Genomic DNA, 20,020 nt, shown 5'->3' on the forward strand with positions numbered 1-20,020 from the left:
ACCCTTTCCCTTTGTCCAACCATTCCCCTTCTCCTTTATCCACCCATACTTCTTCCATTCATCCACCCATACTCTTCCCCTTCATCCACCCCATACTCTTCCCCTTCATGCACCCATACCCCTACCCTTCATCCACCCATACCTCTTCCCTTCATCCACCCATACCCCCTCCTATTCATCCACCTAAACCCCTTCCCTTTATCCATCTCCTAACTTGATTGAACTTGATGGACATATGTATTTTTTTTAACCACACTATATAACTATGTATAAACGTTGACTTCATTATTTATTTTGTGTATATGGAACGGATTATTCAGTTATATCCTTTATGTAGGATAGTCTTGATGATATCTTGTTGGGACTTGTAGTAACTTGGGGGGAGATTTATCAAAACCTGTGGAGAGAAAAAACTGAACAGTTGCCCATAGCAACCAATCAAATCGCTTCTTTCATTTTTCTTGTTAAGAATGAAAGAATTGATCTGAGTGGTTGCTATTGGCAACTTGTCAATGTTTCCTCTCCACAGGTTTTTATAAATCTCTCCCATGGAGTTTACATATTCTCCCCATGTTTGTACCCATTTCCTCTAGGTACTTTACTTTCCTCTTCATGTACGAGTACCAGGCAACTGTGCCAACCCCTGAGCAATCATTCAGCCTGTACCTTCATCATATGTGTGTTGAATGACTTTCCAAAAAACAATATAAATACACAAGAAGTCGTGAATTTTTTATTTTGGCCATTATTTCGTTTTTGGATCTGTCCTTAAAAAGAATTAGCCCACAAGAACTGAGTTTGTGTTTTTGTGGATGGGAGATGAATGGTTCTTATATGGATTAACTGCTAACAGTATAAAAGAAGTCTTTTTAATCTGAGAAAGTGTTTGTGATCATCTTCCAGCTCGGCATTTAGAGTATTCTAAAGATCCCATAGAGACTCATTGCAATTAATAGGAAATGCTTTCCTCTTACTCATTTCAACAGAAGTGCTTAACTTGTCAAAGACAGGTCCATTAACTTCTAAGATCAGGGCAGTGATAACATGTACTGTATACTATTGGATATAATTGAAAAGAAGTATAGCGTGTTTGTGTATTAATATATATATATATATATATATATATATATATATATATGAAGTGTAGTGTGTATTAATATATATATATATATAAGAAGCATAGTGTGTGTGTATTAATGTGTGTGTATATATATATATATATATATATATATATATATATATAGCACAAGAAAGGATAGAGCAGCACGTCCCACAATAGTATGATGGTGGTGCAAGCAGCGAGTAGAGCCCCGGTCAAGGCAAGTTAGACATCTAGCAAGGATGCCGCAGCACACGGAGGGTTCAAGTGCAAAAACAGTGGTTTATTCCATGGTAATACAAGCTAGCAACGTTACTGCTGCCAATGCAGCCTTTATCAAGCAACAAAATGGTGACCATACAAAGTATTTATATGCAAATGAACAAACAAATCAATCAAGCCAATTAGTGTGAATATAGTGTAAAAAAGTACATTTAAGATATAGGGTAATTCAAACCACTATAATATAGATATTGCACAAGTGCTCAGTAGTGAGTTAAAATCAATGTACATATGAAAAGACTGCTACAAAAGGTATAAAAAGTATAATATCATAGATTATTTAACAATATTACATGTGTACCTAATAATTGTAGATGAGAGGCGGGGGCAGAGTTGTCACGCGTTCCCGGCTCGTCTCCATGTGAACCGCCGTTGCTGTGGGTAACAGCGAGGCTGCAGTATATATCTACTGCACTCCGATGATCGCAGGACGCCGAGGGCGGCCACGTGACCCCACCGTGTCAGCTGACCCGGGTGTCACGTGACCGCTCCCCCGTCCGCGCATGCGTAGTATAGAAAATGAACATTGTACTGCCATGGTGAATGAGGGAAGATCGGGCACTTCTATTCCCATTTTATTTTTATTATTATTTATTTCAATTTTCTATTTCATTTTTATTATTTAATAATTTTTTTATTTTAAACATTTTTTTATTTAATTTTTGTACCTTCTCTATTATTATTTTCATTTGGTTATGTTTTATCTATTTTTTTTTCTTTATTTCTTTAATTATTAAAATATTTTGCTTGATTATGGAGTATCTCTATATCTATTATAGACAGCAGTAAGTACCAAATATACCCGTGCTTAGTGTGTGAGAAGACTATTGCGGGGCTGCCCTTGGTGTATACCCACCTCCATAGGCCTATTACTGGGGACCCGAATTTTACGGTTGATGCCGTCGGGTACCTTGGCATGACTCCCCAATAAAATTGGGGTGAGCATGGGCGACTGAGGTCTTGGGTCTTAATAGCCCGATGTGTGTGTTGATCATGTATGGAGCCGGGTTCAGACTACTGTCTAAAACAACATTTATTATCCAGTACTCTATATTTATCCATTTTATTTATTCATTTATTCTTTTATTTTCTCTTATTTTCTTCACTTCAACTCTATTTTTATTTATATTTATTTTACTTTTTTATTTCAGTTACTTTCTTTTTATTCATTTATTTTTATTTTTATCATTTTTTATTTTTATTTATTTTTTTATTTTATTTTTTCACTTTAATTACACATCTATTATCTCTTTCCCGAATTATGCCTTGCCTAGACATACTCGGGTTAGTGATGTTGGATCACATGATCTTTTCAGATTCAGACTATATGTTTGCCACTTGTTTTGTTTCAGGTTCTATTCAGATACACTTCGGCCAGGAAGATCGGGTTGCCCGTTCTTCCCTCATTCACCATGGCAGTACAATGTTCATTTTCTATACTACGCATGCGCGGACGGGGGCGCGGTCACGTGACACCCGGGTCAGCTGACGCGGTGGGGTCACGTGGCCGCCCTCGGCATCCTGCGATCATCGGAGTGCAGTAGATATACACTGCAGCCTCGAGGTTACCCACAGCAACGGCGGTTCACATGGAAACAAGCTGGGAACGCGTGACCACTCTGCCCCCGCTTCTCATCTGGTGTGTCCTTAATATAAGGATATACTGGTGAATGTCTCAATTTTAACATCAGTGTTGAGGGATAGCCAATGTCATTGTATACATCTACCACAGTAGTGCACCTACATTTCTGTATTGTATTATTCCCGCTTCTCATCTACAATTATTAGGTACACATGTAATCTTGTTAAATAATCTATGATGTTATACTTTTTATACCCTTTGTAGCAGTCTTTTCATATGTACATTGATTTTAACTCACTACTGAGCACTTGTGCAATATCTATATTATTGTGGTTTGAATTACCCTATATCTTAATACTATACTTTTTTACACTGTATTCACACTAATTGGCTTGATTGATTTGTTTGTTCATTTGATTATAAATACTTTGTATGGTCACCATTTTGTTGCTTGATAAAGGCTGAACCCTCTTTCCTAGATATATATATATATATATATATATATATATATATATATATATTTGTATTTATTTATTAAAAATGTTTTCTTTGTCTTAAAAGAGTAGTTGTCAATTGATTATATACCAGTTTACATGTTATTTAAATATATAGTACATTGATTAGCCATAACATTAAAACCTAAAATTTAGTGTACCCTAAAAGTAAATACTGTGTATGCACACCTTTTGCCACTTAAACAGATCTGACCTTATTGAGGCATAAAATTTACGGCCGGCATTTATCATTGTGATTACCCTTTTTTTCATTTACATTTGGTGCTATTTTGGCGCAAGTGTACCTTATTTGCACCTTTTTTTTTGTGCCTTTTGGTTTACAAATCTCTGCTGATTTAGAGTTGCCATCCACTGATTTTGGAAGTACACATGACATGGAAGGGTTTTATGAACCGCACTTTTTTGTGAAAAGGTGCAAAAAAGGCGCAACACCATCGAATAATTTTTCTGCTTCCAACACATTGATATCCAAAAGTGACTAGATGTCTAATACATCCCAGCCCATGACGAGTGCCATTGTCACCCAGTAGTCAGTATTATTCTCTTTACAGACCAGTGGTTTTGTCATGGCTGATCAGTACATTGACAAGGTGACACAGTATTGTATTGCTGTCTTCTACTTTCAGCACCATGGACAGGATCAGGATTGAGCCTCCTGAACTGCTGATCCCTTCCTGTCCCTGGTCTTGTTGATCAGCTGAAGGCAATAACATGATACTATCGGGTGACCACTATATTTGTACATTGGTCTCTTATCTTAGCAGTATGTCAGCAGTGTAGAGTTCTTTCTCTACATTTGTTCTTGTAAATGATTAATACACTAAATATAATTGGAACACATCATACACTTTTATTCATAGGAGACCCTTACCGGTGTCTGATTGATTTTACACCCAGTGCCCTTGAAATCTTCTCCATGTTCCAATGACACAAACCTGATTCAAAGAATATACATCCTATCATCCAATACAGTGGAATAACTATTAACTTATCCATAGGAAGAAGGTTTGCGCATCTCATTACATATGATAGATTTAATAGCTGCTGTTTAATCAGATCCATGAAGGTAACATTGCCATAGTCTCTCATAGATGTGTGGGTCAGTGAGATGGGCTGTGTGGAAAGGTCGTAACTAAAGATGAACAGTTCTCCTGAGATTGGTTTCAAATCCAATTTGTTCAGCTCTCAGTGCACCGATTGCCCATAAAAAAAATGATACAGGGGCAGGGACTCCTATCAAAGACAGGAGTCCCTGCTCCTGTACAGTACATTAAAAGAAATCTGTCATCAGTGAAATAAAAATGATATGTACATCATCAGGATTAACAAATAACATTTTTTTTTTTTTGGGGGGGGGGGGGGGGGGGGGATATGACAGGTACACTTTAAAAGCTGTTTCAAAGTTTTAACCCACCTGTACATGTGCATATTATTATACGATTAAGAATATGGTTATGTTATTTCTCAATTTCATCATCGAGTAATAGAAAAAATGACAAGGCACCAGCAGAAGTCTATAGCCTCATTTTGTATAGCCATGTGCTTCTACTATGTGCTACCATATGCACTCCGTGCGGCTCAGTAACGTAGAGGCGATTTTTCACAAAATATAACTATACATCCTCCATTACTCATATAAAGGGGAAAATAAATATATTATACTCATTTGACTGCATTGGTATGGTATTATAAAGCTGTATTATCTTGTTAGCAAATATTGTTCAGCACAAGCGACTGCTAAATCTTATGTAATTCCGTTTACTCAAAGGAACCATAAATGTAACAAGCCCAAAGAACAGCACGCCGATGTGGTATAGAGTTGAAACTAATGTCAAAATGTCTCAGATAGGAATATTAGATATGTGCATACGGGGAATTCATTACACCACAATTGGAATATCTCCCAGTAACTATCTATTAGGATATTTCACACAGGTTTACCACGGTGAATTTCTTTATGGTATAAAAACCTAATTATTAAAACAAAAATCTAGGGATTTAAATTCTGAAGTAAGAAAATGTAATTTTTATTTTCATTCTGGCCAACCGAGAAAAGGAAAGGTTAATGAGAACCATGAACACATGAATGTGCCCTTAAATGTTCCCCATAGGCATATCTACAGCGCAATAAAAAATTCTACTAAACTGAAGTCCCTTCTAGGTGCTGCCTTTAAAAGTAATTTGACAGCGGGATTAGTAGGACTGAGTACACTTGTAATAGTTGACTTCTGCTCGGGACATGGCTTCCCTAGTGTTCCAAAGATAACACAGAACGCTGTGAGGAATACTAAATCCTCCATGGTCGTCCTGCAGCTCCCATAATGTGAAAAAGTCCAAAAATTTGATCGCAAAGTTCAAATAAACATTGATAACCCAGTGAGAAAAAATTACTTTAAGAAATGTTTATGATACTTAACCTGGTTATACGTCATTCCTAGTACATCTCTTGCAACCTCACAATTCAGCATCAAGACTAATTTCTCCTTATATTGTTGCATATTGTTCTAATTGTGAGAAAGTAACAGGAGTGGTGGTCAGGGGTAGCTATATTTTCCCAAAGGTACCTGTTGTACGTGGACACCAGGTTTCAGGAAGCACACACCTTATCCAGATGGAGCTGTGTAAGATATGGGGAGTTTGGGAGAGAGTTGTAGGGGAATTCCGGGATTTTTGGTTCTTTAAATGTTTGGTGGCTAATATAGAATTGCTGTGTCTTTTTTCCTGGAAGTTAATTTTCTGCAGCCTTCAAAATGTATGTTGTCTCTGACCTTTCCCAGATTGCTGTGCTGCCAGAGACAATACATCACAAGTCAAGTGCTGAAAGGGGGCTTGGCTGCTTTGCCTGTTGTGTGTGAAGCCGGCCCCCTGATGACATGATCGGCGGACGTGTGTGCGTTCACTATCACACAGATCTGAAGCTTGTGTGTCAGGTGAGGTCGAACAAGTCATGTGAATAAAGGGAGTGTGGCTGTGCTGCAATGGGTGGGGTGAATAATGTGTGAGAAGGAAAAAAGTCCCCTCCCACCTTGAAACAAAAGATCCTGGGAATTGTAGTCTGAGGGAGGCCACAGAAACAGGAAGTAGCCAGATCCCAAAACAAGCCAGCTGTGTCACAGGGGACACAGGGCATGGCCATTTACCACCAACACAAGCACAGATGCTTGGTAAGCATGTCCATTACTGTATGATACATAATTACTAAAGTCGTCTTATGTTGGATAACCCCTTTAAATCCTTAGCAAGATTTAGCTTGCTAAGGACTTTTGTAAGTCTTAGTAGTTTTTATAGGATAAAAGGTAGGCTTAGTAGTAGGGCTTTGCTTCACCCTTCCTGTGGCCACTCCAAGTTTTCAAAGAAGCTCAGATCAGCACAGGTGCTGAAGACAGCTCATCACTGAGCTTTAAAAACTAGGGGAGAATCAGTCTGCTTAGAAAGGCTCTGTGAGAAACCTGTCCTGAAATCATGAGGTCTGCTAGACTCTCCAAGAACAATTGCCAATTGTGTGAGGTAACACATTTAAAGTTTGCTTTGTTGGGTGGGCAGGAGTAGGGTATTTATATAGTGAGGGCACATTAAAGTGTTAAGTTAGTGCTGGACAAGCAGGTTTTTGTTTTGTTTGTGACAATGTGAATACAGCTGTATATTTTTGGTCAGGAAAATAAAAAGCAGAAGAAGCCCTGCATTTGAACTGTGTCACTGTCTCTGCTGTTTACTGCCGTTTGCTCATCTCTACCGAGCTAAATGAATACAGTAAGGTCCTTCTGGTGCAATTTTATTATTTTATTATTTTATATAGCTCCAAATACTCTACAGCACTGTACAGAAATTGTCACCACTCACATCGGTCCCAGTCGCTATTGGTGTCACAATCTAAATTCCAAATTACATTTATGAGTATATATACTTTTTTGAGTTAAAGGACAACTGTAGTGCAAGAAGCCGGCCAGAGCTCCTTACATGACAGTGGGCTCAGCCTATCACCGGCTGGGGCGGGACATCGCTGCGGCTGGTGATACGCCGACGGCTCTGCGGTGTCCCTGTTGCCAGGAAGTTGAATGAGGTTAGCACCGCTGGACTGTGAGGCCTGTGCCGGACCAACGAGGGCACATAGGAAGGTATGTTAAAGTTTATTTTGTTTATTTTTGAGGCTCGGGCACAGGAATATAGAAAAATCTTGCACTACCATTGTCCTTTAATGCGAGTAGAAATAGAGTACTGGAGGACACACCCTGTCCTGCTTGTGCATACTTTTATTGAGGTGGCATAGAGGCATAAGTAGAAAAGAAAGGAAATGTCTTGAAACTAAGATGTGTAGAGGCCTAAGAGTGGAAGCCAAAACGTCTTTGGCATTGGCCAGATTGGGAGCTGGAATCTTAGGGTCTAAGTCAGAAGATTGTCAGATTGTAGCCTATAGAAGGGCCACAAATTGACAGCCATGTGCAGCAGGGATGACAGGACAGACACCAGATGAGACGACAAATATGGAACAAGACACTAGGAATGCAAACATTGAAGCAGAACAGGTGTAAGGACACCACAGCAAGACAAGAACATGTTCACATTACCCGGACTGAAGAGTGGTCACAGCAGCTATACTAGCACATGGCCGCAGCTGCAGAACTGAAATAGTCCCAGCAGCAGAAAATGGCCGCAGAAAACTACTAGCAATAGACGACACAGGATTGACAGGAATAGACACAGAACCAGCAGGCAAAGACACAGGTGAAGACACAATAGCAGCAGATGAGAAGACAATGACACAGGATCAGCAGGTATAGACCCTGGGCCAACAAGCAGACACAAAACTAATAAAGCAAAGACACAAGACTGTAGGGCAACAAGTACCAGGCATGGCATCCAGAAGGAATAAGCAAAAGCAAAATTCAGAAACCATCTAGATAAAAACCAGAAGAAAACTTGACATAGACTTTAAATTGAACTTGGAATATGGTGGTTTGGGGCAGAGTCCACAGGATGTAACCAGAACAAAGCTTTAACTGTAACATTCTGGCAACCAATACGGGAACTAAATAGGTAAATAGATATGGCTGCATAGTAACATAATTTGGTAGAGTTGACCATGCATTGCTGCTGTAGCAAGGTGGGGCTAAAACAGAAGTAACTCAAATAGGTCTTCAGGACTGAATGGAATACTTAAAGGGTTACTATACTGGCCAGCATTCGGAAGTAAATGTTCCGAACGCTGTTTTCACGCTGCGGGGGTCAGCCACACCCCTCGTGACATCATGGTCACACCCCCTCAATGCAAGTCAATGGGACGGGGTGTGACAGCTGTGGCTGGTCCGCGCAGCGTGAAAACAGCGTTCCCATAGACTTGCATTGAGGGGGCATGGCGTGACATCACAAGGGGCATGGCCGACCAACGCAGCATGAATACATCGTTAGAAACATTTACTTCCGAATGTTGACCAGTGGAGTGACCCCTTAAGCAGTGGAAAGTGACAGCACAATTCATGACACCCACTCAAACATGGGGAGAATATGAACTCCAAGCAGATGTTGTCCTTAGTTGGAATGGAACCAGAGCCCCCAGCATTGCAAGACAATAACCGCCAAGCTGGGATCAGTATTACATAAAGATGTTCTTCAAGTATTTTATAGACTAGCATGATCATGTTTTATAATACAGCTTCTGCATTAAAGGGGTTATCCACCATAATGTGACTTTAGTACTTACATGCCAGACAGTACTGGACATACTTAGTACTGGATTTACTTATTTTACATCATATACCCATTAACTTCTTTAGCTTCTGTATGATATAAACTGGTGTACACTAGGTAGACGTGGCCATGTATAGCTTGATACTGTCAATAATTTATTAAAGGGGTTATCCAGGAATAGAAAGACAGAGCTAATTTCTTTCAAAAATCAGTTAACCTCTGTCTCCAGGTTGGGTGTGGTTTTACAAATTGGCTCCATTCACTTCAATGGAACTGAGCTGCAGAACCACACCCAACCTGGAGATGGACAGGGAGCAGTTTTTGAAAGAAATTAGCTCTGTTTTTCTATTCCTGGATAACCCCTTCAACTACTATTAGTTCTGAATGTAATCTTAGTTGACATTGATGAATTAACACAGATAAGTATAATTTCCAATTCGTCATCTGGACAGGAAATCTATCTATCACACAAGCAGAAATTATGATTTTTCAGAAATAGTGAATACTTCTCATCCATAATCAATTATTAAAGGTTACCATCTGCCCCGCTCCAACACAAAACTCATCCTTAAGCATTTTCCTCCACATCCTGCTGACGCTTGTATTAATTAACTCCGCTATTAGGAACTTGTTTTCATATTAAAAAGGCCATTAGGAATTCACCATCGGCCTCATTGTATTTGTTAATTATTTGGAAGATCATAGCACAATGTTAAATCCCAACAAACGCTATCTACATCCACAGTATATAATGTCTGCAGCCAAAAGAACATACGACCGGGGGAGAAATCTAACAACAATTAGTTTTGTTTCCAACCTTTATTATGGTATCGTAACTAGTTACAATCTATAACATAAGTACAATACATATATATATATATATATATATATATATATATATATATATATATATATATATATATACTTTTTATGTTTAAGCATAACTTCCAAATGGCAGGAGATTACCAATAATTACCAATAAAATGGATACACGTTTCTGATATGTCAAATAACACTGTAGAGTTTAAGGATGTCCTGATAGTGATAATCTTTGCAGCCCAGGAGTAAAACAGCAGAGCCCGGACAGTTAAATCATACTTCACCATGAGGGTACAGGGTGGCAGAACAGCCTTTTACTGCTGGGGCTTCAGGAGACTGGGAAAGCTTGATGGCACGCATCCAGTCTTCTGAAGAGCGTTGCTTTTTCCCTCCTACAAGGTATAGGTAGGAAGATTGGGCAACATCATGGGGGGGGGGGGGTTGGTAATGAGATCTAGGTTGATGGGTAAGGTCATCTTCTTTGACTCCAGACAATTATCAGCCAAACAGCAAAAACACACCCAATGAGGACATTTTTTTTTCTTTGGCTGATTTTTGACCTGCTAAAAAACTCTTGTTCGTCAGCCACACATTGCCCTGTGTAATAGGTCATGCTTGGCTGATGAATAATAAAAGTTAAAGGGGTACTCCGCCCCTAGACATCTTATCCCCTATCCCAAGGATAGGAGATAAAATGTTTGATCACGGGGAGTCCAGCCACTGGGACCCCCCGCGATCTCCTACACCGCACCCCCCTCTGACACAGCAGCCCCTCCACAGCCATCACACCCCCTCTCATAGACATGAATGAAGGGGGTGTGCCGTAACGTCATGATTACAGAAGCCCCATGCCGCCATAAATGTTCCTAACATTGGGAGTGCCAGTATCCAGAGCCTCCCCCCTTCCCGTGATCAGACATCTTATCCAAAGGATAGGGGATGTCTTAGGGGCGAAGTACCCCTTTACGGCATGAGCAATCATTTGTGCTGCCCTGCCCACTGAATAACTGAGCCATGTAAAAGCCTTGGTGAATGAGTACCAATCTAGTTAATTCTAGTCATTTAAATCAGGCAGTAGTTGGCCCACGTAAAACCCCCCGTTGATATGTCTCTGTTGAGTAAAAATTCAAGAAGTTCAATATTTCGACATGGAAAGATCATGCAATGTGTTATCAGAAAATCAAAGGGAACCTGCCTTCACTTTAATGCTGCCTGAACCACAGGTAATCGGGCAGTCCCTAGTAGTTTATGTCTGCTCCACCAGATATAATTGATACATTTATCCCTATTATCTCAAAGTTTAGTAAGAAATAAGAATATCCAAACCAGAGCTTTTATCAAACGTACAGTATATTACAGGTCGAAAGCTCAGTGCTAACATGTATAAATATATTCAAAAATAATATTATCCAAGAGTCCTCTAAGTAGACACAAATGCATATAGAACACAAAAAAAAAAAAAATGAAAGACTGTTTTATGTATAAGACCAGGACACAGTGCATGGCATAAACTACTAAACAAAAGAAAAGTATACAGAGTCAGCTTACTGTACCATTCAGAAGATTCAGCTTTTCCCATGCGGAAGGGTTCAGCTTAGAAGCATGGTCAATGGCTTGGCCGGATCCCGCTAGGACTAAGGTTTATTGATAAACCGAAATGCGTTGGCTTTTCATTTGGCTTTTACCCTTTCTACTTTTTTGTACACTTTTTTGCTTGGATTGATTAAAGGTTTATATTTTTATGGGAGCTGGAAACTACGTCTTTTACTACATAAAATACTAACCCATAGTGATCTTGCGACCCCCAAACAAATTCCTGTTAAATCACTTCAAATCCTGACGTGTTTCTCCCTCCTTATTCAATAGAGAGGTTAATCTGGGGACAATAAAACAACCGGATCATCACTGATAACAATGATTTTATGGGCTGCACAATTGATGATGAACAAGCCTTTGTGGGCAGATCAGGGCCGATTTTTCAGAATAAGTTTTACTATAAATGCTAATTCTACCAGTTTTTTGCATGTATGAAAATGCCTGTAGACAGTAGCACTAAACACTATCACAGCTATAAATATGTGCCTAGGGAACCACTCAGATGGACAGGTTGTGCTGGTAGACAGACCCCTGTTGATGAACTACTATAAGAATAAGCCAATAATATTAAAGGGGTACACTGGAGTAAAAAAAAAAATCAAATCGACTAGTTCTACACATTTGTCAGTTACTTTTATTTAAAAATCTTAATTCTTCCAGTTATTATCAGCTGCTGTATGCTCCAGAGGAAGTTGTGTGGTTCTTTCCAGTCTGACCACAGTGCTCTCTGCTGCCACCTCTGTCCATGTCAGGAACTGTCTAGAGCAGGAGGGGTTTGCTATAGAAACTTGCTCATTCTCTAAAAACAGTTTCTGACACAGAAAGAGGTGGCAGCAGAGAGCACTGTGGTCAGACTGGAAATAACTGCACAACTTCCTCTAGGGCATACAGCAGCTAATAAGTACTGGAAGGAATAGGATACTAATTTAAAGAGATTTGCCCAGAGGGGAAAACTCTTTAAAAAAAAAAAAAAAATTATAATGCATATAGTACAAACCAAGGTCTCTTCTGCTTACTACTTCCTGGTGACTTGCTGACATGCAGAAAATGCCTGCTCGACCAATCAGGCATCTCAGCAAAGCATTGAGCAGGGGACATTTAGGCATTGCTGTAATGGGAGTGACGGGGGATCGGCAGGTGAATATCTCTTAATTATTTTAATGTTATCATTTTAGCACCCTTGCCCATTTTTATTTTTTCTTTCCCTCCACCCTTTCAAACTGAGAAAAAATCTATGATTTTTTTTTTACTACCATTTACTTTTTTTAATGCAAAAATAAATAAATACATTTTACTGCAATAACACAAAAAGTCATATTTTTAATCGATCTTCATGCTGCTTATTACAGCAAAAATGTTGTTATTCTGCATGGAAATACGTCTTGAATATAGCGGTAGATGTTCCCTGACAGCTGTAAATGGTACAAAGCTGTGTCAATTTACAGCTATTTAAACATCGTCACTTTGTCACTTATAAAAGGAAGGGGGGGGGGGGAATAATAATCACAACATTTAACTCTGCCGACAGAAGCGAAAATGTTTTTTTTTTGTCTTTGCCAGAAAATTGAATATTTATATTGGTCAGAGCGCCTTTCATATGAACTGAAGTGTCAAAACGGGATTTTTTGGTGCATTATAATAGAAGATGTATATTTATCTCTAAATGATGAATATTATAATTTACCTTTCATTGTCATTGAGCTGAATAAAAGCCTTAAAGCTATGTATAGTAGCCTTAGGCAAGCCCTCAGTAAATTCAGTTCACTGCATGGGGAACCAATTATTTCACTTTTCTTTACATTCTGTTCTTCAATTTTGCAATCGACATGTGTTTTATACATTCATTATTTGTAGATGGATCAGCCATAAGTATTGCATCGTCCATAAACCCCCAGTGGGATGTTGATATAAAATGGATCGTATTGTACTAATGTTAAAATAGGGTGAAATATGCTGATAGTGTTCATAAATAATATTAATGAGAAAGCTGTCAGGAATAAATTGTGGGTACATTTGGGAGAGATTTATCAAACTTGTCCAGAGGAAAAGTTGCTGAGTTGTCCATTACACCCAATCAGATAGCTCCTTTAATTTTTGAAAAGGCCTCTGAAAAATGAAAGAAGTGATCTGATTGGCTGCTATGGGCAACTCAGCAACATTTCCTCTGGACAGGTTTTCATAAATCTCCCCCAATATTTGGGAGAATTTTTAGTTATAAAACAGGATGAGATTATGGAATAGTAGAAGCTACAGTTTAGCCTTCCTCTCTCCATATCTTGAAGTAAATTGTGAATATTGTATCTTGAGTACAGTGACCCCCCCCCCCCGACCTACGATGGCCCCGACATACGATCATTTCAGCATACGATCAATCTCAGAGGCCATCGCATGTTGAAGGCAGCATCAACATACGATGCTTTTGTATGACGGGGCCATCGCATAAACGGCTATCCGGCAGCGCAGACTGCTTCAGCTGCCACCGGATAGCCGTTTACGGTGCCCCGTGTGGTCCGCTGACGATCACTTACCTGTCCTCGGGGCTCCAGCGCGTCCTCTTCAGGATCCCCTGCATCGCCGGCGCTCTCCATCGTCGTCATCACGTCGCTGCACACGTCGTCCCGTCATCCAATAGGAGCGACGTGCGTAGTGACGTGATGGCAGCGACGGAGAGCGAGCATGTCGGGGAAGCAGAGGCCTTGCCGGAGCGTCGGGGACACCCCGGGGATGACGCAACAGCGATGGAAGGTGACATCCAGGGCAGTGGTGACGGTCCAGAGCGGCAGGGACACGTGAGTATAACCTCCAATACCAGTGGTCTTCAACCTGTGGACCCCCAGATGTTGCAAAACTACAACTCCCAGCATGCCCGGACAGCCGTTGGCTGTCCGGGCATGCTGGGTGTTGTAGTTTTGCAACATTTGGAGGTCCACAGGTTGTAGACCACTGTCCTATACTTTACATTGCACGGATCCCTCAACATACGATGGTTTCAACAAACGATAGTTCGTTTGGAATGGATTACCATTGTATGTTGAGGGACCACTGTATTGTGTTTATCCTAGTTTCTGGTGCCTTGCAGTATGGTGCCCTCAAACCTTGGTTCTGTCACTGCCCCCCCAGTCACTGACTTTAATCGGTTTAGCTTGTTCCGTTTGTGGTGTTTGAAGGTTTGGTAGGCCCAGTGTTCATATTTTTTTTTCTTTCTAGCCCAGTAGATAGTTGTGCCTTGGGTGAGTACCATGACAAATGAGTACTAACCTTGTTTTTTTTTTCTATTTTATTAAATTTTTTTAAATAGAGTTTTTTTCAATATGATAACATAGTCTGCTTACTTCAGAAATAGTCACAATCTTGTGCATGGGCTATATGTGTATTTGCCTCAGCTACATTGGAGTGCAAAAATACGAATGATGTAAGACGTTCATACACTTCACACCACTTCCTTACACTTTCAATGAATTTTGTTAAAATTGCTAAAAGGGGTATTTAAGCCAAGGAAGTAATAATAATATGCTGCCGGGGAGGGGATAAATTGAGAACAAAAACATTCTTACCTGGTCCCTGTCCCCCACAGCTCCCATTTGCATCTATCTGATCCCTTGGTCTTCTTCTTGCTTCAAAATCATAGCCATCAACCTTTAATTTTTAATACTTTAATCCTTCCATGCCCCTTCCATTAGTTAAACTTGATAACCATACTATGTAACTATGCTTAAAAAAAAAACGCAGGTCCAGGTGCAGGTCTTGCTGGCTCAGCCAATCACTGGCCACATTGTTGTCCCTTCTCAGCCGGTCCTCCTTGAACCAATCTTCTCGGAAGCAAAAAGAAGACAGAAGATTGAGGAACCAGATGGAGGTGGACTGAAGCTGCAGGAAAAATCAGTGTAGGACCTGGATGTAACTCAAGAATGTGGCAGATCTCAGGAGTGAGTCCTAGTGTGATTTAAATTTCTGACATGTCTGAATGATATTTCAATATTTTATACAAATGACAGTAATGCTTCAAGCCTTATAGATGCCACTTCTTTGGGTGACAAGGGGTTTGGTGGTGGTGTTAGAAAAATTAACGTTTCTTTCAAATTTGGGAGTTAGTGGCACACTGGGCTTTCTTGGCCCAAGGTGAAAACTTATTGGAGCATTACCCAATTTAACAAGGATTTGCGCCCATTTAATGAACTCAACGTATTTGTTGTCAATGAAATAACCAAACAAAGGATATTCCATGTATATAAAAGTTAGTAAACCAGTGGTACTTAGCATAAAGATAGAACAACTCTTTATAGATTCTATGTGGGGGACATAAATACAAACAGGTTCACAAGACCGGCTAAGGACTGTTTCCCACCAAAGTGGTTCTTCCAGCCCACGCAGAAAAGAAAGACAAGCATACACTTCAGTATGGTCAGCTGAGCATAGACCTTTCAGCTACTGGATGTTATAGACTTTATTGTGGCTCGTGAAGATTAGATGTTGGGCCTACCTGGGGACCTCTAGTACTTGTGTGGGCTAGTATGACCCTGATTGGCTGGTATTGTGCAGAGAGGATAATCTTTAAGGTTTTTTGCTAGGACAATTTTAATATGTGATAATGTTAAATACATCCCTTAATAAAACCAAAAAAGTGTGGAATACCCTAATCGTGACAGATTCCTCTCAGAATGGTGCAGGGATAAAAACTTTATAGTGGTTGTCATAATCTGTCCATATCTGCATAATGGTACCTTGACACTGCCAAATCTGTCGTACAATGGAACTTTGGACACTGGTCAATATTGCAAATGGGCCAAACTGACAGAGGGGTCAATCAGGGTCCCAATGGGATTCCATTACTTTAACGCTATAAGCAGTACTAATTCTCCTGATAAGTTGTTTTTATATATTTAACCTGGAACAACATCAGCTGAGAACCACTTACTGTCTCATTATCAGATGCATTTGGCTTCTTACACACCATATTGTCTTCCAGCATAGCATTGGCATAACTAAGTTACAGCATATTAATATTATGTGATATCAGAGATTCCTTGTAAACAAACAACTGTTGTGTGGCATGGTGACAATAACTCCAATATTATTAATCTGGAGTAAATGCATTATATTTCCAGACCATAACAGATGTATAAAAGAATTTAATTAATTAAGGGAAACAACAAGGGAGAATGCTCTACTATTCTGGCAACAGCCGAGGCATCTAGAGGCATCATTGTTATTGAGGGGTCCCATTTATACATTCAATTAACAACAACACAGATGGTTTGGTCAAGGGAGAGAAGGATTATTGTTTGTTGGGAAACCTGGAGAAAAAGTACAAAAAGAAAATAGTTGCAATTATTATATAGCATTTATAGTTTATATTTGTAAATAATTTAATAAATGTTGTGTTACAGTCTTACAGTGAATACTAACGTCTAAGAATTGTAATAAGGACCAAGTATTGGATTTTAGTTTTATATAAAAAAAAATGTCAATAATGTCATGAATAATAATAGTAATATGTTGTAGCAAATTGTTGTCTTTATTATAATTTTTATTAATTTTTTACGGTGACAGCCATATTGGGGATATACACTTTTTCCGGTATTATGTAGAAAAGTAGAACAGAAGGCTATGTGTGGGAAAAGCATTGTGTCTTAAACTGTAAGGCTAGATTTACATGTCTCCAGTGTCCGGTGATATGGGTGAAAATTGCCACAACTGATGCACCATTGTGCATCATCCAGTGTCTATGTTTTGTGATTGCTGGATGGAGGAACGCAGCTAGACGTGTTCCCCTGTCTGTGCCGATCCAGCGAGTCCAATCATCCGGCGTCTAAACTGAGATACCGGATGATTGTAAACAGTCCCATTCAAATGAATGTGTTCAATTCTGGCTTAATTTTCCCTACGGCACATTTTTTTGCAGAGCCTGAGGGAAAAGAAAACTCATGACTGACAAATGTAAAGGGGGCCTAAGAGTGATCGATGAGGTGCCCCTAGTTGATGGTCATGGCACAGCAGTGGAGACTGTTTTTGCAGAAGTGTTCTTTCTCTGGATGCAGCAATCTTTGGTTCAAAAACATATTCAAATGTTTTAAATTGCGCCCCCTTTCCATTACGGTCAGAGCTATATAGCGGTGGGGTTAGGGGCATAGTTTTGGCCATTGGTAATACAACCTTTTATTACATTTTGTTCCCCCTCTATGTCATGAAAGACCTTTTCCTCCTTTAAATATTTTTTTTTATTAAAGCTCATTTGTAACTTGTGGTTAAAATAGTACCCTGACTAAGAACCAACAGCTCCTGCAGATAACTGGGATCGGCGATCACATGATTGCCTGACTGGGAAGAAGGAAGCAGTATTGTGTTTAGAGTTGAGCGAACTTTTCAAAAGTTCAACTTGGTGGTCTCGCTAAACTTTCATAAAAAGTTTGGTTCGCAGAAAACAGGTTCTTCAAGAACCAGCAATGAAATAAGCCCCAAAACACATGTTTAACACTGCATAAGAGCTCTAAAGTACTGTGTACCCCTGCAAGGGTCACCAAGAATGTATTCAAGTAAGTTTAAAGTGGTTTTAAGGATAAGTTAATGTCAACAGGTTTTGAGTCTGGTAAGTAAAGACAAAATGGATTTTCCCAAGTGTTCCAAAATTTGTTTTTTGGGAGGAGCAACAGGCTTGGAAACTGGCAATGATCGGGTTCACTAGGCTTGGCTTATTTACCACCCTCGGGCGTCCTGCTGATCTATCTGTATACACAGCACTCATTGAGTCCTGTGTATGCAACGGTTGGGAAGGCAGGGGCAGTAATATGTCATCCCTGCCTTCTTTCTGAAGAGCCCAGCTGTCACTGACAGCCAGCACTCCCTTTGAGCAGTGACACAATTTCTGTACTGCTGAAATACACTGCCCAACCATTTTTGGCACGGCTGTGCAGAGTTGTTTAGTGACGCCTGGACTATAGAATGCCGACAGGTGGCTTAGAACATTTTAAAGATGGTGATGATTGCGCAATTTATTGTACATTGCTAAGAGTAGATGCTTGTTTGTCATTGATCGCATTTTTTGTCAACAATAATGTATCACATATACTTTGTTTATACAAAGCTCTTATGGTCTTCGGGAACATGAAAATAAAGTGGCGCTGATCATCTTGTTATTTTGTCGATCGGCTACAAAAGGCTCCTTATTCCTCAAAAAGCAATATAATACTTAAAGTGTATTTAAAGGGGTACTCCGGTAGAAAACATTTTTTTTTTAAATCAACTGGTGCAAGAAAGTTAAACAGATTTGTAAATTGAATTCTATTTAAAAATCTTAATCCTTCCATCAGCTGCTGTATGCTCCACAGGAAATTGTATAGTTATTTTCTGTCTGATCACAGTGCTCTCTGCTGACACCTCTGTCCATGTCAGGAACTGTCCACAGTACAAGCAAATCCCCATAGCAAACCTCTCCTGCTCTGGACAGTTCTTGATACGGACAGAGGTGTCAGCAGAGAGCACTGTTGTCAGACAGAATAGAAATTCAAAAAGAAAATAACTTTCTGTGGAGCATACAGCAGCTGATAAGTACTTGAAGGATTAAGATTTTTAAATAGAAGTAATGTACAAATATGAAGAAGAAAATGGAACGCCAGACACGCTTAAAACTCCAGATTTATTTGAATCACAATTTAGAAAGTCTTTGATCTTATATACCTTATTAGAATGTGCATCAAAGAACGACAGTCTTAGTAGCATATTGACATACTACACACCTTGCCTGACCATATTTATGAAAGCCTTGCGTTCTAACCCCTTAAGGACCAGGGGGTTTTCCGTTTTTGCACTTTCGTTTTTTCCTCCTTACCTTTAAAAAATCATAACCCTTTCAATTTGGCACCTAAAAATCCATATGATTGCTTATTTTTTGTGCCACCAATTCTACTTTGCAGTGACATCAGTCATTTTACCCAAAAATCAAAAATCTACGGGGAAACAGAAAAAAAATCATTGTGAGACAAAATGGAAAAAAAAAACGCCATTTTGTAAGTTTTGGGGGCTTCCATTTCTACGCAGTAAATTTTTCGGTAAAAATGACACATTCTCTTTATTCTGTAGGTCCATACTATTAAAATGATCCCCTACTTATATCGGTTTGATTTTGTCGTACTTCTGAAAAAAATCATAACTACATGCAGGAAAATGTATACGTTTAAAATTGCCATCTTCTGACCCCTATAACTTTTTTATTTTACCGCGTATGGGTCGGTATGAGGGTAAGTTTTTAGCGGTACCCTTTTTGTATTGATCGGACTTTTTGATCACTTTTTATTCATTTTTTCATGATATAAAAAGTGACCAAAAATACACAATTTTGGAATTTTTTGCGTGTACACCATTGACCGTGCGGTTTAATTAACAATATACTTTTATAATGCAGACATTTCCGCACGCGACAATATCACATATGTTTATTGTTATTTA

At 39.3% G+C, this 20,020-nt stretch overlaps 1 protein-coding gene across 6 annotated transcripts in view; it reads left to right on the forward strand.

Annotated features, from left to right (window-relative positions):
- The window catches only part of LOC130290510 (5-hydroxytryptamine receptor 2A-like), a 575,216-nt gene that overhangs the window by 126,510 nt on the left and 428,686 nt on the right, over positions 1 to 20,020 (forward strand). The window contains exon 1 of one of the 6 annotated variants that reach the window (XM_056538247.1): positions 6,296 to 6,408. The exons of the other annotated variants lie outside the window; for them this stretch is intronic. The gene's annotated coding sequence lies outside the window, so the exon portion shown is untranslated. Of the gene's footprint in view, positions 1 to 6,295; positions 6,409 to 20,020 lie in introns of those variants that run through there. 6 annotated transcript variants of the gene reach the window in all.

The sequence above is a fragment of the Hyla sarda genome, chromosome 9 (assembly GCF_029499605.1).
Source record: "Hyla sarda isolate aHylSar1 chromosome 9, aHylSar1.hap1, whole genome shotgun sequence".
Classification (NCBI taxonomy): Eukaryota; Metazoa; Chordata; class Amphibia; order Anura; family Hylidae; genus Hyla; species Hyla sarda.